Source organism: Pristiophorus japonicus, chromosome 15 (genome assembly GCF_044704955.1).
Source record: "Pristiophorus japonicus isolate sPriJap1 chromosome 15, sPriJap1.hap1, whole genome shotgun sequence".
In the NCBI taxonomy this organism is placed as follows: Eukaryota; Metazoa; Chordata; class Chondrichthyes; family Pristiophoridae; genus Pristiophorus; species Pristiophorus japonicus.
The window spans coordinates 121,740,136-121,758,194 of record NC_091991.1 but is presented as its reverse complement, the minus strand read 5'-3'; positions in this window follow the sequence as shown (position 1 = coordinate 121,758,194).

The following is an 18,059-nucleotide window of genomic DNA, read 5'->3' as shown; positions in this document are numbered from 1 at the left end:
CATGGCAGCCAATTTGTGCGCAGCAAACTCCCACAAACAGCAATGTGATAATGAGCCGATAATCTGTTTTTGTGATGTTGATTGAGGGATAGATATTGGCCAGGACACCGGGGATAACTCCCCTGTTCTCCTTTGAAATAGTGTCATAGAATCTTTTATGTCCACCTGAGAGAGCAGATGAGGCCTTGGTTTAATGTCTCATCCGAAAGAAGAAAAGCACTTGCTAAAATCTCTTAAAACTTTAACATTGTAGGATTATTCATTTATATATACATACATATATATATATATATGATTATATGTTTAATTAAAAAAAAAATTAAACCAGGAAAATGGTAATTAAATCATTTTTACAAGAATCTTGTACTAACATAAGAAATAGGAGCAGGAGTCGGCCATTCGGCCCTTCGAGCTTCCTCCTCAATAAGGTCAGAGCTGATCTTTTACCTCAACTCTCCCTTCCCACACTATCCCCATATCCCTTGATTCTCTGATGATCCAAAAATCTATCAATCTCTGTTTTGAATATATTCAACGACTGAGGTAGAGAATTCCAAAGATTCGCAACTCATTGAGTGAAAACATTTCTCCTCATCTTAGTCCTAAATAACCAACCCCTTATTCTGAGACTGTGACCCCCGGTTCTAGACTCTCCAGCCAGGGGAAACATCCTCCCAACATCTATCCTGTCATGCCTGTAAGAATTTTATATGTTTCAATGAAATCACCTCTCATTCTCCTAATTTCTGGGGAATATAAGTCTAGTCTCCTCAATCTCTCCTCATAGGACAATCCTCCCCCATCCCAGGTATGTGTCTAGACAACCTTCGTTACATCCCCTCCAAGACAAATATATCCTTCCTTAGGTAAGGGGAACAAGATTCTCCACAGTACACCAGGCGTTGTCTCATCAAGGCCCTAACTGTTAATTGTTTGTGCATTTTAAATAGTTCTTCGAAGTTAAGCCCTGTAATTACAGTTTCGGGAGAGTTCCATTTAAATGAAAACTTTTGCAATTATTTGAACTGATGTGCTATGGTAAGTAACATTGCTAACAATTACAACACGTCCTTGCTTACCTACAACACTTACACTATTCAGTTTACATGACTGAAAAAAATGCTCATCAATGTATATTTTAATGGAAACCATGAATCTTCAAAATCAAATAGGCAAAAGAATAATTTTATGGCTCCAGAAAATCCAGTTACTGGTTGAAAGTATTGGTAAACATGCCAGTTCTCCTCTTTTGTCATTGGCATTCTTTTCACCGGGTTACAACCTTCGCACATGTAATACTTTTGATTATAAGATTTGAACATTTTTGTACGGTCATGTCACTTATCAATAAAATTGACAGAGCTTATACAAAAAATTCAAAAATAGAATCTATAAGAACATAAAAAATAGGAGCCTGCTCCGCCATTCAATAAGATCACGGCTTATCTGATCTTGGCCTTAACTCCATTTCCCTGCCCGCTCTCCATAACCCTTGACTCTCTTATCATTCAAGAATCTGTCTATCTCCACCTTAAATATACTCAATGACCAGCCTCCACAGTTCTGTGGGGTAGAGAATTCCAAAGATTCACGACCCTCAGAGAAGAAATTCCTCCTCAATTCCGTTTTAAATGGGCGACTCCTTATTTTGAAACAATGCCTCCTAGTTCTAGATTGCCCCACGAAGGGAAACATCCTCTCTGCATCTACCCTGTCAAGCTCCCGCAGAATCTGAACTGCCTCCAATGCAAGTATATCCTTCCTTAAATAAGTGAGACCAAAACTGTACGCAGTACTCTCGGTGTGGTCTCACCAGCGCCCTGTACAGTTGTAGCAGGACTTCCCTACTTTAATACTCCATCCCCCTTGCAATAAATTCCAACATTCTATTTGCCTTCCTAATAACTTGCTGTACCTGCATGCTAACTTTTGATCCATTTGAAATCACAGTCTAAAAACCACATGAAATCACAATCTATCGGCCATAAAAAATCACAACATCAGATCACATGAATTACAATCTACAAAATATTTGAAATTACATTTCACAAACTACATAAAGTGACAAGGGACTGAAGTACTGGGCAATAGGTTATTGACAAGAATGCTGTTAGAAAAATGTCAGTCTCAAAGTTGTGAGTTCAAGTCTTACTTCAGAAAGATGAACATATAATCTAGGCTGACATATCAGTGCAGTACTAACAGAGTGTTGCATTGTCGGAGGTGTCATCTTTTAGATGAGATGTTAAATGGAGGCCCGTCTACTCACTCAGGTCAATGTAAAAGATTCTACAGCATTATTTGAAGAAGAGAAGGGGAGTTCTCCTGGTGCCCTAGCCAACCTTTAACCCTCAACCACCAAAGCAGGTTATCTGGTCATTATCTAATTGCAGTTTGTGGGATTTTGCAGTGTAAAAATTGGCTGCTGCCCTTAACTACAAAACAACAGGGATTACAATTAAAAGAAAAAGTTATTAATTAACCGTGAAGCACTTCTGGACCTCTGAAGGATGTGAAAGATGCTATATCAATGGATGCATGTCTTTATTTATGAATTCCCTTATTATTTATCTTGCGCATAGTGCAAAAATGTATCTTTAAGTATTTTTTCTTTCAGATTTTTCAAAATGGTAACTATGCAACATGGATTATGTCCTAAACATTTTGCTCTATTTTATAAAGCATTGAGTTAATTGTCTTACAACATGATTTTTTTTTACTCAGCTGCTTTGAAAGAAGCTGGGATAATTCAAACTCTTCCAGCTCCAGGGAGTTAAATACCAAAATCTGTTGAAGTAGCTTTGGCTCAACAATATGCTTTAAGGTCACAATTTCAGCTGTTTAAATATGATCCAGTGCCACTCTCCTCCACTATCAACTGGTCTCCCCTGATGGCTCAATGACTTTACTCAGTGAGCTTACAGGTTTGATTCTAAATCTGTGCTTGGGTAGTGAGGATGCAGGGAGGGCTACAACTGGCGTCGGTGCCTCTGGTTTCGGGAGGGATCAAATCAGTCAAGCTCCATGCTCCTGGTGACTATTAGATCTGGTGACAACTGGTGAGAATGCTCATGTACATGTGGGCATTTGGTGAGGCCAGACTGGGGTTCGGCTGCAATGTAGTCCATAGTTAAGGGTCACAGTTGAGTAATAGGATGAGGTACAGGACGATGTCTGGCATTCATGGAATCCAGCTTCAACAAGGAATTAATGGCTTTATGAGATTAGGGGAGAAATCTGTCAAGAGAAATGAACTCCTGCATTTGGGAGTAGTGATTCATTCCCACAATCAGCACTAAAATAGAACTAAAATGCCAGAAATATTGTAATTGAGTTAAATATTTAAGCCTGAAGAATAAGTGGGCACTACAAACATTAGTCCATGCACTGTGCAAATTCTGCTAGTGCACTGCTGCAAATTGTAAATATAAAATTGAGCCCATTGTGTGTGTGACTTTGCTTCATTATTGTTACAAGCTGTGGCGCTATGGGAAAAGCCAAGCATGGAGTGTGGCAGTTTTAATGATTTAAAGATAACAGAGACACTGTTCAAAGCCTTAGGGCTCTGTGGAAAAAAAACTTGGAGTCTGTTCAGATTTGAGAGAAGGGAGAAAAGCAGCAGGCATGTAGGAGTGCACCTCAGAATCTTTGTAAAAAGCTTCGTGCAGCAGCAGAACAAAGAGCAGGACTGTGTCTGCATAAGTAAGTAAAGTGCGCAATTCTTTCCCACAATTAAAGTCTGTGCTAAATCGAAGCCTCAGCTGGGGAAACACTTGTCTATCTGTGAGACAGTGAAGAGAAATTAAACTTGTTTTAGTGGGACTCAAGCAGAAAGGGCTAGAAGGAATTAAAAACAGCAGGGGTGGGGGATTCGAGTTGTAAAGATCTGTCGTATTGTGGTTACAGGAAGCAGCAGGACGTTAAGTAGACAAGGATTTTTTTTCAGCAACAACACGGTATTAAAACAAACATTACAACCGTAACTCAATCATACGCCCCTCAATGCAGCAACTGGTCACTTGACCGGAACTTCAGGTAAAGTTCTGATGATGCTGTTTCTCTAAAAGCTAGAAATGTGTTTGAGGGTTAAGTAATGAAGCGAGTTGATGTCACGGTCGTATTTTATAATTGCTACACTTTTGGAAGCAGCTTTGCTTTAATAACTTTAGATAAAATTGGCAAAAATGGTCAAAGTCCAAATAAATCATGCACTAGGTGAAAACACTCTACTAAGGCGTGTCAATTGATGCTAAAACATGACTATGTGAAATTATGAGGACACGGTAATTATCATTCAAAATGGCTCGTGCATTACCTTCAGATGGTGCCCTGTGGCTTCAAAACACATACCTTGCAGAAAATCAAATCCAAATAGAATATAGACTTCCTGTTTTTGTCTATAAATTCCTTGCTGTGATACATAATCAATTTTTAAGAATTTGTCTTCAAATTTGCCTACAGGGTGTCTAGAACACAATACTACAGGCCAATTCTAAAAGGCTATCACATCAATGCCTACTGATGCCAGACTGACTGTTACTCTACTGAAAACCACGGGGATGCTCCCTGATTACTACCCCATGTATAGATATTCCTTCTAATATCTGCAATAACAACATAATAAAAAAATCAACATAGCCAAGACAGATTATCTGGTCATTATCACATTGATGTTGATGGGAGCTTGCTTGTGTGCAAATTAGTTGCTGCATTTCCCACATTACAACAGTGAATGGTGGCAGATTAGGAAAAGAGGAGGTGCAACGAGACCTGGGTGTCATGGTTCATCAGTCATTAAAAGTTGGCATACAGGTGCAGCAGGCGGTGAAGAAGGCAAATGGTATGTTGGCCTTCATAGCTAGGGGATTTGAGTATAGGAGCAGGGAGGTCTGACTGCAGTTGTACAGGGCCTTCGTGAGGCCTCCCCTGGAATATTGTGTTCAATTTTGGTCTCCTAATCTGAGGAAGGACATTCTTGCTATTGAGGGAGTGCAGCGAAGGTTCACCAGACTGATTCCCGGGATGGCAGGACTGATATATGAGGAGAGACTGGATCAACTGGGCCTTTATACATTAGAGTTTAGAAGGATGAGAGGGGATCTCATAGAAACATATAAGATTCTGACGGGACGGGACAGGTTAGATGCGGGTAGAATGTTCCTGATGTTGGGGAAGTCCAGAACCAGGGGACACAGTCTTAGGATAAGGGGTAGACCATTTAGGACTGAAATGAGGAGAAACTTCTTCACTCAGAGAGTTGTTAACCTGTGGAATTCCCTGCCGCAGAGAGTTGTTGATGCCAGTTCATTGGATATATTCAAGAGGGAGTTAGATGTGGCCCTTACGGCTAAGGGGATCAAGGGGTGTGGAGAGAAAGCAGGAAAGGGGTACTGAGGTGAATATTTAGCCATGATCTTATTGAATGGTGGTGCAGGCTCGAAGGGCCGAATGGCCTACTCCTGCACCTATTTTCTATGTTTCTATGTTTCTATGACTACACTTCAAAAGTACTTCGTTGCCTGTAAAGTGCTTTGAGATGTCTGGTAGTCATGAAAGGCGCTATATAAATACAAGTCTTTCTTTATAATGGGAAACATACTATTTTGCAAAGGAGCTCTATCAACACCATATTATACCATACCAGGAAGCCTTGAAAAAGAACTGTGCATTGTGAAAGAAAGTTATAATCAAGACTGGAAGATTATAGAAGAAGTAAATTGATAGCAAAAATAAATGATATCCGCTATCATTGGCCAGTTGTAGCATCGCTTTTTATATCTTGAAGTTCTGGATATTATACATAAACCAGAAGCCTTTAAACATTGATTTCCTGTTTAAAAAGTAATTTTCTTCAAACTCCTGTTGAATTTTATCTATTCTGTATATATTGCATTTGCCTGACATAGTACAGGTGTCAAATACTGCTGACTGAAGACAAAGATTCCAGGCTCACTGGAAATAGAAGTTCACACTGCAGAGGGTGCTCGTTATTCACAAGTAATAACAGGATTATTACAATAACTGGGTTAACCCCTTCCTGGCACAAAAGAAGTCTGTACAAAACACGCTCGTAGTGGCATTACCTTTGAGTTTTGTATGTGTTGCTTTTACACTTATAAAACATTTACATTTCAATAAGAATGATTAACAGGTCAAGTTCAAATGACTGTTTCATGTTTCTGCAGTAAAAAGGAAAGGAAAGACTTGCATTTATATAGCGCCTTTCACAACCACCGGACGTCTCAAAGCACTTTACAGCCAACTTTTGGAGTGTAGTCACTGTTTTAATATGGGAAATGCAGCAGCCAATTTGCACAGAAGCAAGCTACCAAAAAGAGCAATGTGATAATGACCAGATAATCTGTTTTTGTTATGTTGATTGAGGGATAAATATTGACCAGGACACTGGGGATAACTCCTCTGCTCTTCTTCAAAATAGTGCCATGGGATCTTTTACATCCACTTGAGAGAGCAAACGGGGCCTCCATTTAATGTCTCATCCAAAAGACAACACCTCCGACAGTGCAGCACTTCTTCAGCCTAAATTTATGTCTCAGAAGTGGGACTTGAACCCACAGCTTTTTGATTCAGAGGCAAGTGTGCTATCCACAGAGCCACAGCTGACACTGTGTACTAAGCGTCTCTGCATTCCCATGGCCAAGCAATGGAGGAGTTAAATGATGTATTTTGGAGCAGAAATTAAATGAAATGACTAAGAAATTAATCATTTATAAAAATGGAAATCACAATTAACATGCCTTGTTGTGATTTCATGTTTTGGGAAAAACTGTGCATTATTTTCTTAGTTTTAGTCACAGTGGTGGGTTGAAGCTGAGTATTGAATTTTTATAATTCATTACTGGAAAATTAGACTTTTTCCTTTGGGTTAGATAATGGATACTGTGGGCTAGAAATGGAACTTTTGGCGAAAGCGTTTTTTTCCCCCGGCATTTTTGCGCAAAAATACTGTTACAAATACCGCTATTTTTTAAAGGGGTAAAATTGGCAACAAAATGCATCCGATGGTAAAAATCGGCATTGCATGAGGATTTGGGGTGGAAACAACGGAACTCGCCAACTTTAGTCCGAGGTCAATTACCACTAAAAAGACAGGCTCTGGGAGGGGGGAAACACACAAAAAAAATTGCAAAAAACATAAAATTAAAAATCACAAAACATTTACAAGACCCTTAACTAAGTAATCGCTGCAAAATAATTAAAAAATAAAAATTTTAACTTATATTTTTTGCAGGTCTTTATACTTATCGCTGTTCCTGGGGCTGCAATGCAGGTCTTTCTCGGGCGGTTTGTTTCATGCAGAATACGGGTGCGGCGCATGGCCAATTTAAAGCGGTATCACGTTTTTTGGTGTTGCACGACAGTAGTTCGCTTTTCAGCAGTATTTCAAAACCGCCGATATACAACTTTGGCCAATTTAGGTGACCACCTTTTAACGTCAAAAAAGGCGAAATATCACCGAAAAAACGGGCACAAGGCTGACCAATATCTAGCCTATTAACCTTTGACTTCCAAATCAGTTGTTTCTTGATAATTTAATGCTGTCATTTACAAAAGAAGGTTCCAAAGAGTTTTTTTCAACCAACCTCTTTTATGAATAATTACACAATATCCCATTTCTATTTCATCAATCCCGTTATGAAAAATACACTCTAATATTACATTTGACTGACAATTACAACCTGTATGATAAGCCCCTGTTAAACCTCTTGTACACTATCCCACTAAAAATACTATAGTGGCCTATACGGATTCAATGGAGCAAACTGGTAGTGCTTATGATTTTCCTGGTTCATTCCTTGGTTGATCCTGCTATTTTCATCATTTACAGCTGAAATGTTTAGTGCCGGGTAAACAAAGGTGATGAACACTAGTGTGAATTATAATTGGATGGCTTGTGCCTTGCACAGTCTCATTATGATGTTTCCAAAGCCAATCAAACCAATGATGATCTCATTGAATGGCAGAGCAGGCTCAAGGGGCCAAATAGCCGACTCCTGCTCCTATTTCTTATGTTCTTATGATGGTAGGTAGACTAAGCAGAATATCGCACTGCTGATGCAGCAATACTGCTGTTTCTTCACTCTTGAGAAAAATCTCCTGAGCTCATGACTAGAGAACAGTAAGTACACAGGATCACAAGAGCAATCTGCAGCTTGTCTTACACAACCTGAAGAGAATGATATAGCTGGGATCACAAGGCTGCTATTCCATCAAAGGGTACTGAAGAGTCATAAATCACCTGCAAAACTCCCAAAACAGACTCGCAACATTTAACTCTTCTTTTCAAATACTTTTTAATTTTAATATAGTATTTACATGGTATTAGTATTTGTTTTTAAGTTTCTTTCTTAAGGAGGAGGAGCATAGTGGAGGCTGTGTGGTGAAAGTGAAACAGGTAACAAACTTTATTGTGACATTTAAACTGATAGTATATGTCACATACGACAATGTTAGGAAGGTTTGGGGTTGAGGTGGGGGAAGTGGGAGGAGAAACAGTTTGCAGATTTATGTACTGTTCAGTACTTTTATACAAAGATCTTTCGTGATAATTAAAATTCAGAAACATATCTGTTAAGAATACAGCATGGCCTTTTTAACCTTTGTTTATTTATAAAGCTCCCAAACCGAGCCAACTAACGATTTCTCTTTTTCAGAATAAACTAACAGCACTGTGCGGTTATCCCTGCAAGACAATACAGAGAATGTCTTTTATTTATTTTCTGACAGTAATAACTACTTAGCATCAGCTTGTCTGGAGTTTGACAACAGGGATGTGATTTATATTTAGATAATATATTCACCACCACCACCATTCTATTGGCGAGAACTGTTACTGTAACTGTGCTACACTACACCACAGTATCAAAAAGTCAACATTAATTATCTGCTGTGTTAGGCTCTATCTGCCCGAATTGTCAACAAAATTATGTGCTACACTCCATGTTTTAACGAGGTATTATCAGTTGGAATTTTGCAAGCCGTAAAACTCCCGAGTGAGGTTGATTCAAAGTATCCACACTAGGCGTGGAATGCAGACTATTAAATCTTTATTGTAACCTGTCAGAAAGGTATTGAGAGTGCAATCTTCATATAGAAAATTCATGCAAAATGCTGTGCCTACCTCAGGTAAGGAAATTTTGATTCATGCTTGCCTCCTCACCAGAGGATAACAAATAATAAGCTGAGTGGTGTGAGGAATGAATCGTTACAAATCCAACCAGCACATCCTCCATTTTGTTTGTTGTAACTCCTATTTACCAGCATGTGATTTATTTAATACAGAAATCTGCTCTTTACCGTTTTAAAACAATTTCTGCCTGATTGACCTGTGTCATAAGTGATGTTCTAATCCCCTCAAAAAAGCCCCTGACTCACTCGTGTTATTTACATATTCTCAGGATGTGGGCGACACTGGAAAGGCTCCATGCATTGCCCATCCCTCGTTGCCCTGAGGGCATTAAATGTCATCCATGTAGTTGGGACTGGAATCACATGTAGGCTAAATCAGGTAGGGATGGCAGGTTCCCTTCCCCGAAGGACATCCGTGTGGCCATTTTTTTTGTGACAATCTGGCAGCTTTCATTATTATTTTATCTGGTCCCATCCCACAAATTAACAGTTTTAATTTCCGAACTTGCCATTGTTGGGATTTGAACTCATAGACTTAGAAATTCATAGGTGCTGTGCCCATTTTCATTAGCTTCAAAACAGACTCCAAAGGCTCCAGTATGACATGCACGCTCATTACAGGCCGAAAGTGTATCATCCGCCATATTGGATCGGGCTGCTCCATAGGCATCCAGGGCACATGCCAGAACTATGTAAATTGTTAATGAAACTATTTAAATTCGGGTCCTATGCTTGTTATCTCAATCAACCCCAACACACCAACATTTCCACAATCCTTACAACTGCTGTCCACAGTATGACCATTTGATTGCCTTCCTTCATACACCTTATGGGTCTTGCCCTTACTTTGCTACAAATATAAACATTAATGCCAAATCCAGAACATAAAAACAAATGTATCAAACAACTCAATTCTGTATCTAACAGTTAACAGAAGTAATTAAGAGTCGCCCTTGTTTTTCACGGGATGTGGGCATCGCTGGAAAGGTCAGCTCATCCCTTGCGAAGGTGGTGGTGAGCCACCTTCTGGAATACACCTGAGAGGCTTACTGGACCACTTCAGAGGGCAGTTAAGAGTCAATCACATTGCTGTGGGTCTGGAGTTGCATACAAGCCAGACCGGATAAAGACGGCAGATTTCCTTCCCTGAAGGACATTAGTGAACCAGATTACAACAATCTGGAAGTTTCATGGTCACCATTACTAGCTTTTTATTCCAGATTTATTTAATTAACTGAATTTAAATTCCCTAACTTCCAGGCCTCTGGATTACTAGTCTACCCTTGTGCAAGCCCTTAGTCACTATAGTTTGTGCTTGCTTAACTATCCTACTGTTGCTACAAAGGGTTTCCTCAGTGGCTACAGCTTGGGAGGTGGCAGATTGTTGAGCTTGTATTGAGAACACTTCAGGTGACCAAGGTGGGCCTTGAGGGCTCGGCTGCAGACTGCGGCATAGCATCTCGGAATGGGACGGAACAGTCTTGCTACATAGCACTGATCGAGGGCTGGTACAGTGGATAATGCAGGATCAGACATGCTGTTTTCCTGAGAGAGGACAGCAGATGCCTCTTCAATGGAGCCAAGGCCACTCTCCTCAGTCTGTGCCTCTGCACTCCTCAATTCTGCCTGAGAACAGAGTGCAGGAGTGACGTGACACTCTGGAAACCCTGGTTGTCCCCAAAGCCAAGTTAGAATCATGGAATCGTAGAATGGTTATAGGATGGAAGAATGCCATGTAGCCCATCGAGCTGAATTTGTTAGCCATGTGAGCGTCCAGGGCAGCTAAGAGAGGTTCCATCATAGTGGGCACCACTGCAGTGTTCATGTAGCTGATCTCTCAGTTCTTGTTGGACAGAAATATCTCCAGGTTCTGCATGAAGCCTTGACATAAGTTGGAGCTGGACTCCTCAGGGCTCTGTGACATTGTGGGCAAGCCCAGTGCATCCAGCATCCCTGGCATATGCTCATCAGTCTTCTTCGATAGCCTGGGCGCTTGAAGTCTGCATCTGAGACCTCTGCAGCAGAGCTGGTATGCAATCACTCCTCAGTGAGTTGGCAACTGTGGTGTCCTATCCCCCTAACCTAGCTTCTGCAGACTTGTGGGCAGTGAGTCGCCAAGCGAAGGCCCGTCCACTAGCCTACGCTCTAAAGTGCATGTGGCTCCAGTCTCTGAGTTGCTGCTGGCAAGGTTCAAATTGAGCGATGTTGTATCATCAAGAAAGCTGGCCTCCCCTTCCAGAAGTGGCTGAAGTATCTCTGCAGCTTCAGCACCTGAAATGAAAGAGAAGGACAAGGGTTAGCTTTTAGTGTGAAGAGAGAACAGAGAGAGAAGTGGCTGGTGGAAGAATCTGCAGTTTGTCGTGCAGGGTGTGTAGGGTGAGATAAACGTAAACAGGGTTAAAAGGGAATAAGGTGTGAAGCATCCTTTCATGACATCTACTCCAGCATTGCCAATGACAATGGCCATGACTCTCCCCCTGTCCATGATGGCCAGCCCACTTTATTTGATGGAGGAGAGAATGTGCAACCAGGATTGGTCTCTTCCTCAGGCAGCCTCGTGTCTAGAGTTATACATGACCTTCTCCTTGAAGAAAGAAGGGAGTGTGGTAGTGACAACCTTATGAGGATGTTTAGAGGATGTGCCTATCACGGTGGAATAGTTGGTATGCAGTGTGTAAGAGATGAGCTGTGGGGAAGTGGGGGTTGCAATAGTGGTGAGTGTTTGAGTATGATTAAAAGAAAGTGTAGTGAAGTGTGGTGCAGTGAGTGTAGGAGAGTGGAGGGCAGCTGGGGAATGGGAATATTGTGAGCAGTCAGGCTAGAAGTGGTGGAGATGTGAGCAGAGTGTAAAAGAGCAGAATTCGTACCTTGACAACTCTGGTGAGGTCATTGAAGTTTTTCCAATATTGCAGCCACATCATCCTTAGGACCAAGCTCTTGGCATTAACCTGCTCTGCAATCTCTTCCCAATGGCAGCGAAGATGTTGCCCGGAAGGCTCTCTGCTATCTTTGGGGGGGGGGGGGGGGGGGGTGGAAATTGGATCTCCCACCACCTTGGCCAGAGCTTCGAAAACAACATCGGAGAACCTGGCGACATGATCTGCATGCCTAGCAGCCATTTTCTCCTCTCTGCAGTCAGAATGCACCTTCACTTTAAGAAATGCTGGCTGCCTTTAACTTGCAGAGATGTCCACTTTCCGATCTCCCACAAACAGGCGATCAGCCAATGAATTAGACAGTTAGCAACAGTTGCACACCTGAATGGTTTTAATGAGGTCCCAGCATGAATTTAACGTGCTGCCTGTGACCCAGTGAACAGCAGAGTGTGCCCCAATCCTTGCACACCAGTTGTTGGATGCAAGTGGATTTCTCGGCTATGACCTGTGGCTTGCGAGCCCAGTATCATGACCACTAGGCTACCATACCCAGTTAATCCTTATCACAAGCTAACCTCTGCTCAATATAATGAACCCTGCCCTCCTCTTCATTCTAGTCCCCATACAATTTATTTCTATCATGGATAATAATAAGGTATCCTTGATATTGTGGAAACAAGTTCGGCTATATTTAACCATTCTCAATATTAGGCAACCTACCCCAATCCTCCTCTTGCAACGAGCTTCAGTTTTCAAGAACACAGAGAGACTTAACACCATACCCCAACATATAGTGCAGCATGGTGGTCCATTCTATAATGCAGAAGATCGCAGTTGAGGCAAGAGGACTGAATTATCCACGACTCATGCTTGGGTTTAAAATGTTTGTTTCTTTGTGGGGTCCCACATGGAAAATACTACAGCTGAGATATCTGAAAGAAATGATCAGCCACGCTTGGAGTTGCATGGACATCTTTCGATAGTTTCACGTGACTTTGACTTGTTGGAGCAGGATTGGAGGGTGGCAGCAACCAACAACAGGAACATCAGAAGCATGAGGATGAGACTCACAAGGGAAAGTGTCAAAAATACTATCTGGTTTGATTAGGATGATCTGCTCTTATTGATGTAATATTCTAATGTACAGAAAATGTTAGAATAGAATCATCGAATGATTACAGCACGGGAGAAGGCCATTCGACCCGTCGAGCCCGTGCCGACTCTCAGCCAGTCCCACTCCCCCGCCCTTTCTCCGTAGCCCTGCAAATTTGTTTTCCTTCAGATACTTATCCAACTCCCTTTTGAAACATAAAATTGATTGCCAATCACCTTAAATCTGTGTCCTCTGGTTCTCGACCCTTCAGTCATAGATAGATAGTTTCTAGCTATTTACTCTCTCCGGGCCCCTCATGATTTTGAACACCTCTATCAAATCTCCTCTCAATCTTCTCTGCTCCAAGGAGAACAACCCCAGCTTCTCCGGTCTATCAACGCAACTGAAGTCCCTCATTCCTGGAATCATTCTCGTAAATCTTCTCTACACCTTCTCTATGGCCTTCCTCAGGTGTGATGCCCAGAATTGGACACAGTACCACTATTGGGGCTGAACCAGTGTCTTATACAGGTTCATCATGATTTCCAAACTTTTGTACTCCATACCTCTCTATGATATAATTGTTGACATTCAATGGGAAAGCAGAACCCAGAGATTATTTGCATTCTTCGCAGACTGCGAGAAACTGAGTGAAGCACAAAAGAACAGAATTGATGGGAGCTGTGAACACAGAATTAAAAAAAGCAAGCCTCACATATTTGCTAACATCTGAGAGAGCAAAAGATTCAAGCTTCACGGGTGGAGGGAGGCATTTGAATATAGCACATCTATCCTGCCCTGAGAATCTTCTTAGTTTAAGTAATTAAAGATAACCTCCAACAATTTTAACAATGTATCATATCTAATTGTCACTAATTGATATTTCACATCCAATTATGACTGACATAAATAAAATACTAAAACCTATGGGAAAGACATAGGAATTGCCCATAGTTCTGAGCAAGTTAATGAAGTCAATGAACTGGTTAACTCTTTTTAATTTGTATGTGGAAGAAGAAGAGACACAAAAGAAATCGGAAGCAACATTATAGTTGAGGGGGAGGCGGTGGAAGATGGGTGGCTGAGTGAAATGTTGCAATTTGACCTCGGTCACAGATACTATTGGTAACAACATTAAATGTTAATTACTCACAAAATGGCTCCATTCACATGCAATAAAGGATTAATTGTGAGGATAAGAAAAGATCCTTTATTTTGAACAGCAACAGAGCCTTATTCCTTCATTGTTCACTTCATGGTTGCAGGTTACCAGTGCTTCCCTTTAAACAAGTATATGTTACGTAACAATTTGAAAGGTTGGTAGTGTTATAATTAAACCCAGCGCTTCAGGGATAAATTCAGAGAACTGGAAAAGCAGCTGAGGTCAGTGCTAGTACACTTTAGCCCCGATTTTAACCCCCGCCACCCGATGAGAACTGAGCATGGGTGGGGTGGAGGCGGCGGACACTTAAACCAAGGGCAGAGCACTGATGTCCTTGTGCGCACCGCAATCTCGCCGGACACTAATTTAAATGCCGGGTTTTAGGTGAGGGCAGACGAGAGCCTCATAAATATTCAAAAATCGAGTCTGATGACATCATTCGGATCCTGACTTGACTTTAACCCTGAGCAGAGTTGCTCCCAGTGCAGACCGTGTTGGGGAGGTCTATCGCCAGGTGAATCCAGGGCCAGAAAGGTTCGGTTTTATCAACTGTTAATAGTTCCCTGAAGTAGAAAAGTGCTCCGTCAGGCCCCACGAGGAAATCTCGGGCCTCCCCTGCCCCAGACTACTGCCCCCCCCACCGCCACCACTACAATCGCCTCTCGACTCTTCCGAGGCCTCTCTGCCCTCTCAAGTGGACGTAAAAGATCCCAGGGCACTATTTCGAAGAAGAGCACGGGAATTATCTCTGGTGTCCTGGCCAATATTTATCCCTCAATCAATATAATAAAAAAAAGATTATATCTGATCATTATCACATTGTTGTTTATGGGAACTTGCTTATGCGCAAATTGGCTGCCGCGTTTCCCACATTACAACAATGACTGTACTCCAAAAGTACTTCATTGGCTGTAAAGTGCTTTGTGACGCCCTGTGGTCATGGAAGGCGCTATATAAACCCAAGTCTTTCTTTCTTTCCTCTCGGCTACCAGCTTTAGTGTTGGGGACAGCTCCTTCAGAACCGCCGCTGTTCCTTGCCAGTCACACCTCCTCTCCTGCCTACCGGCCAGGTAGAGATTCTGGCTGGGTTCAGCCGGGAGCCTCACTTGAAACTAGCAAGATATAATTTCATGAAAATGTTGTGGATTTATGAAGTTCTCAGTCCACCTCAGTAACCATACCTCAGGGATAATAGTCCATGGGCTCGGAGTCACAGTAATCTTACAACATGTGATCTGTATCACAGAGATATTATAGCACAGTGTCCAAACAAAAGTGTTTTGCCTCTGTAAAATTGTATTGTATGGGACCGGCGCTGTGATGATATTGGCCCAGAATTTGCTGGAGCGGGCATCTCATGGAGTGTCCCATTCATTCGATTGTTTTCCTCACCTTTCAGCTCGAAACTTTCTAGCCGCAAGTTGCTGGAAGTGTGAGCTGGTAGTGAGGGCATCTGGGACCTTGGTGAATGATGGGGCCAACAGTCTGTCTCCTTAACCAATGAGATTAAAGGATAGAGAAAGAAATAGAGGTGTAATGGAGAAGGAAATAGGGTGAATTAGCATCAAATTAGATACATAAAGAGAAATAAAGAGAAGGAAAGAAAGATTGGAGAAAGGAAAAGTACAAAAGAAATATTAAAATTTAGATTTCCATGTTAAAAATCACCAGGACCAATTTACATCCTGCAGGAGTGAGACTCCACAGTTTTAATTGTTCCCTTTCTGGGCCTCCAAGTTTGAGTGGGATTGCCGGAACATAAATCTCACCATTAATAGGGTCCTTACATTATTAAGAACCAGCCCTAATCTTGTGTAACAAGTTTAATATCTATGTATCCCCCAAATTCAGCCATTTCTTGACACCCATGGGAACGTTGAGGGCGATTTCCCATTTTCCCGAGGCTATCGGCGGTGTGGCGCAATTCGGCCAGCAATTTGTGGTAATTCACAACTCACAGTGTATCTCTTCCTCACCACAACTTGTTGCATTATTTACACATTAATAACGGTGTGTGCATTAAACTCACCATTTTTTCCACAGCAAATTCTGTGCCATTGTTTGCAATATGGTAGAATGTCCCCCAACATTCTACCAAATCGCTCCAACAACATTGTATTGTTTCAGACTGCTGGTCCGACATCCAGTCCTGGATGAGCTGCAGTTTCCTCAACTATTGTCTTTGTCATCCCATCACACACTCCATTCTCCGGCCATCGATTCCATTCCTCTCCTGGGCCAGTGTTTCAGGCTGCACCAGACTGTTCTCTACCTCCTCATCCTTTCTGAACCTGAGCTGAGCTTCTGACCCCATATCTTCATCACAAAGACCGCCTACATTCATATCGCTAATATCGCCCATCTCCACCCCCGACTCAGATGAGCCCGTCTGCTGCTGAAACCCTCATCCATGCTTTTGTCACCTCCAGACTCGACTATTCCAGGGCTCTTGTGACTGGCTTCTCATCTTGCATCATTTAGTGAGCTCACACAAATCCCTGCTTCTCATATCCTACCTCACATTGGGGCTGAAATTGCCCCTTTATATAGCCCCGTTTTGCACCTTTGCGTTTTCACTTGGGGGAGGGAGCGCTCCTGGGGAAATTGCCCCGGAGGTTTGGGGAGTGCAGTGCCAGCAGCGCCTCGCCCCACGATTCATGTCCCGGGCCGGCGCACAACCGGCAATGATGTCAACGCCGTGTGCGCCGACCCCTTTACGCCCCACGGGGGAAATTGTCCCACGGGCCATGAGCCTGGCATGGGCAGATGTCAACACCAGCTTCATGGGTCATAATGCTGCCGAACATCCGCCACCAAGGTGCCCCTTAAAGGGGAGACCTTTAGTGCCGCAGGCCGCCATTTTATTTTGTCGGCGGACTCTTGCGTCGGCCTGATAATGGCAGTACTAGCATTGACCGGTGCTGCCATCGTGCAGCCCGGCACACTGTTTTGGGTGGCAGGCCACCGGCCCGGTTGATCGCATCCCTGGTGGCCCAGTGGCTGGTCACTAAAGAGTCTGCAGAGTGCGTAGCGGCCCTCCCCTTTAACTGGACTCCTCAGCACAGCGCTGGACACAGCACCGCACTGCCGCCTCGGGAGCGCTCCTCCATGGAAGCGGAGCGACAGAGACAGTGCTCTGCTTCTTTCGAGGGGCGCATGGCCCAATACCACATCGGGGGCGGGACTTCTGCGCTGGGCGGTAAATGTCCCGGCCCCGGAAGTTTACCGCCCCCAATCAGGGCGAGGGTCAATTTCGCCTCCATTAAGTCCCGTTCACCCATCACCCCTGTGCTTACTGACCTACATTGGCTTCTGGTCTCCGAACACCTCCATTTTAAAATTCTCATCCCCGTGTTCAAATCCCTTCATGGCCTCACCTCCCTATCCCTGTAACCTACTCGAGCCCTGCAATCCTCCAAGAGCTCAGCCTTCCACCAACTCTCACCCATTGTGCATCCCCACTCCCTTCGCCCCACCATTGATGGCCGTCTATGCTCCTTAAAACCCACCTCTGATCAAGCTTTTAGTGACCTGTCCTAATATCTCCTTCTTTGGCTTGGTGTCATTTTGTTTGCTGATTATGCTCCTGCGAAGCACCTCAGGATGATTTACAACATTAAAGGTGCTATATAAATGCAAGTTGTTGTTGTTATTGTTCGGCGATCTGAGCTCTCAATTACTTGTCTTGTAATCATGCTCATTGTAATTGTCCTCTTTAATCCCTTTATTACCTTCCAGAAATTACAGAATAATTGTATCAGCATTAATTGCCCTCAGC